The following is a 4,463-nucleotide window of genomic DNA, read 5'->3' as shown; positions in this document are numbered from 1 at the left end:
GGTGACACCGGAAGTTCTTTCCCGCTCAGCCCGGCGGGAAACCGGAAGTCCTTTCGAAGGGGCGGGCCATCGGAGACCGCCACGTTGGGAAGGGCGAACGTGAACCAGAACGCCTTCTTGTCTTCCTTTTTCAAATAGGGGCCTTGGAAGGAGAATAATTTTTCTGTGTTGCATAAGTCCATAAATAAAGACGTGAACGAATTAGAGGTAGATAAAGGATCGCGACGTAAGGGAATCCAGAGTTATGCCGCACCAAAAAAAAAATAATTGCAAACTCCCTAGGGAGTTGCCAAGCCCGGATGTAGAGGATGCGACTCTGCGTGTTTAGAGGTAGATGGGTTGCCCACGGTGGGCAATGTCTCAGACGTTCTGGCTTCAGAAGATTCGACGAACTAGGTTAAGAGTTGAGCCGTGGCTGCCATGCAGTGAGAAGGCAGGGTGAATGTTCCTTTTCAGGATTTTGAAATGTTTGTGGTTTTGCACAGAATGCAGTTTTCTGCTTTTCTGATTTCTCACATAATTTGGTCCGTGATTTCTTGTTCTAGCGTGAGACAGGACGCAGCCCAGGACCCCCTTACTAAATCATCTGAAGGACCCCCAGCACCCCCTTGGAGCCCCTGCATTAAATCAGCTCAAATCATTTGTGAAAAGACTGGCAGTCAGGCAGGACTTGCAGACAACCAAAGCAAAGAGCCACACCAGAGTGGAGAACCCAGATCCTGGAACAAACTGCCCCTCACATCGCTAAGGTTGCTTTGTAGGAGCCCAGGAGCTCACCATGCAGAGGCGGGAGTGGGGGACTGTCCACCCCCCAAAGGGGGCTGCACAAGTGTGGCATTCCATAACAAGTGTGGCCCCCTATGCCAGAACCCCTTGTGAACAGCATCTGTCGTGGAAAACAATTCCTTGCACACCCTAGTAACATATTCCAAGGAAACGCCAGACGCCCCCACCCCCACCCGGCCTATTTTAAGGAATGGGTATACCCTCCCTGCTGTGCCTTGCAGGACTCAAAATCCTGACCCCTGGATCTTAGGTGGGCATTGCTTAGGCCCTCCTCATCTCCCCCAGCGGGCTTCTTCTCCCATCATGTGGTGGGCTTGTGCGGAAACTCTGCCTCTCCTGATCTTTCTTGGTCAGTAGAAGGCAAGAACCCTCCTTTGAAGGGTCAAGCCGGGAAAAGGGCGTTGCAATTCTAAATGGGATGCTCTAGAATCGATGGCATCAGAGTAACATTTGAAGGGGCTAGATACCTGAGAAGGTTGTCTTCTAGAATCTAGTTGTCCATAACTGTGAGTGCAAAAGTCCTAATAAGTGCGCCTGCGTGGGAAAAGCTGGGAAGGCAAAGTGAGTAAGGTAGGCAAACGCAGGGGCCCCAAGACGATGAGATGAGAGCAACTGGTCACATAGGAAATTATACTGGCACCCTGACCAATGCTTGGTGGGGCAGGTGGCTAAACTACAATCCTTGAACAAATAGAGGTATAAAACCACCACATGGTTTCCATTGGCTTTATAAACCTCATCCCTAACTCAAGGCGTCTCTGATAAGACTCGCAACGACTCCACATTAAGACTTTGACCACTAAGCACAGAGTGGCAGGGCTTTCATTCAAGCCTGGGACAGTGCCACCCCCAGCAACAAGACCCAGTTTTATGTTTGTAATGCTTTATTCTTTACTGTTTACATAAGCTTCCTGAGAGGTCAACACTGAGACACTGAACGGAAATAGGATAGAGACAAAGAACGTGAGGCTGAGAGCGGCTTTCTTAGGGCGGGGAAAAAGCTCCCGTGAGGGAAGGGAGAGCAGAGAGAGGGACAGGAGCATCTTGAGCTCCTGGGCGGGTTCCAAGACCCAATGAGTTAGGTCAGGGAAATTGCGGCTTGTGGGTGAGGCGGTGGGAGACATATAGGGCTCGAGCTAGGGAAGTATACGTTGACAAGAAAGGAGATTTTTTTGCTTGCAGCTGCAGGACCTTGAGTCAGGATACGATCCGTGGGAAGTGCCTTTGTTGTTCGCCAACCTGCTCCCTGGCGTGCTGGGACAGGGCTGCACAGCCTTGGTCTGGGGAGATAAGCTCCTTGGAATGCTGGGGCAGAAGATGCAGACTTCAATCGGTCATTTATCTTCCCAAGAGGCTGGAGATGGGGGCCTTGAAGTTCTATCCTCCTGAGGAGCTGGAGAAGAGATGGGGGCTGCCTCGTCCAGACCTGGCCCAAACACTTCCCTCTCACTCCCTGCCATCAAGTCGATGCTGACTCATAGTGACCCTCGATGGGTTTCTGAAACTAACTTTATGGGAGAAGAAAGTCCAGTCCTTCTCCCTAGGAGCTGCTGGTGGTTTTGAACTGCTGACTCTGTGGATTGCAGCCCAACAAGTAACCACTGTGCTATGCCTCAGTTTTCCTTTGTGTAATACACATATAAGCATAGCATTATCCCACACCTTAGAAGATCCCAGATAGAGTGGGAGAAAAAAGTGGAACAAAATTCAAAATAGTAAAAATAAAAAAAAATTTAAACACTGTGCTACTGGTCTGACAGAGATGGATGGAACCCCTCAAACTATGGCCCTAGTCATTGTTCAGAAATGAATTCACTCTCCTGGTTCAGCTTTTGGCCAAACAATAGACAGGTCCATAAAGGGAACAATAATACTACAGGGGTACAAACCTCTTAGAATCAACAACCATTTGCGATCAAAAGGGCGGCAATTGCCAGAGGACAGAGTTCCTAAGGAAGGAAGGGGCTGGAGAGAGAGAGCCTGGGATGGAAACAGAGGGAGTGGGGGTGCATGCTGTTAGGCAGTGGCGGTTCTCAACCTGTGGGTCATGACCCTTGCACAGGGGTTCCCAATTCATCACAGTAGCAAAATGACAGTGATGAAGTAGCACCGAAAATTTTATGTGAGGGAGGGTGGAGCGGGGAGAGAGAGGGAAAAAATAAGGAGCTGATACCAAGGGCTCAAGTGGAAAACAAATGTTTTGAGAATGATGACGGCAGCAAATATACAAATGTGCTTGACACAATGGATGGATGGATGGATTGTGATAAGAGTTGTAGGAGCCCCCAATAAAATGATTTAAAAATAATAATAAAATAAAAATAATTTTATGGTTGGGGGGTCGCCACTGTATTAAAGGGGAACTGTATGAAAGGGTCGCAGCATGAGGAAGGTGGAGAACCACTGCTTAGAGCCTTCAGGATGCATTACAGCCCTCAGCACTGGAATCTCATTTAAACAGTGCACCATTCAGTCCTTTGTCCTCCGCTCATTCACTTATGGGTTCCTAACTCTTCTTCCCAAGGGTGCTCAGAGCACTGAGAGATGAAGCATGTGTTGTAGCCTTCGCTAGCCATTACAGTCCAACAGGGAGAAAGGAAAAACTCGCACAAGTGGAGCTGTCATTGACATCCGGCAAACGGTGGCCTGGAGCCGCTAAGGACTGGCGATCCACAAACCCGTGGAATGGAAACAGCAGTAAAAACAAAACAACAACAAAAAATCACATGATATATGTGCTGCATTGGGCAAGTCTACTGCAAAAGACCTGTGAAAACTGTTACAAAGCCAAGAAGTCACTTTGAGAACGAAGGTGTGCCTGATCCAGGCTGTGGTACTTTCATCTGCCTCAGAGACTAGAAAGCGTTGTTTTCTTTAAATTACAGTGTTGGTGAATAGTATTAAATATATCATTACCATATCTGTCTTTGAAGAAATACAGCTGGTATGTTCCTTAGAAGTGTGGATGACGGTACAATTCTTAATCAGATGGACCTATTGAATTGCCATTCAATATGATATGTGAATTATATGCAATAGACTATTTAAAAAAGTGTGCACAGCACTGTTTCATCTCATAGACTTTGTACATGTTCTGGGGCGGGGAGCAGTCTCTGGAAGAAGACATTATTGGTAAAGTAGAGGGTCATTGAGAAAGGAATTGACACACGGCTGACATGATGGGCTCAAACCTAGGAAGGACTGTGGGGACGTCTCGGGAGCTAGCAGTGTTTTGTTGGGTAGTACACACCGTTGCTGTGAGTCTGAGCCAATTAGAAGGCACCCGGCAAGGACACAATAAAGCTTCTAGAATATACACTGTGGAGAACCACAAGGAACATTAGAATCATCAAGGCTCAGAGAGGACCTTCCTCACTGGCTAGTAATTCTCTCTTGCGTTGCTGGCCCCTCATCTCTTCAATCGCCAACGAGTAAATGATGCTTCATTCCTCCCTGGGCTTGGTCCTTGGACCTCTGCCTTCCCTGTCTTCATTTCCTGGCCCATTCCATCCCAAATCAAGCCAATCCTCTGCCCCACTCAATCCCAACAGGAGAGAGCAGAACTGCTCCATAGACTTTGCGAGCTATAAGTCACTGCGGAAACAGACTGGCTCATTCCTCTTTCTCCCCAGCGGCGGCTGGTGTGATGGAACCACCAACCCTACCATTCGCAGCTC

Source organism: Echinops telfairi, unplaced genomic scaffold (assembly GCF_000313985.2).
Source record: "Echinops telfairi isolate 266 unplaced genomic scaffold, ASM31398v2 ScPeMD7_2;HRSCAF=8, whole genome shotgun sequence".
In the NCBI taxonomy this organism is placed as follows: domain Eukaryota; kingdom Metazoa; phylum Chordata; class Mammalia; order Afrosoricida; family Tenrecidae; genus Echinops; species Echinops telfairi.
This window is presented reverse-complemented; position numbering follows the sequence as displayed.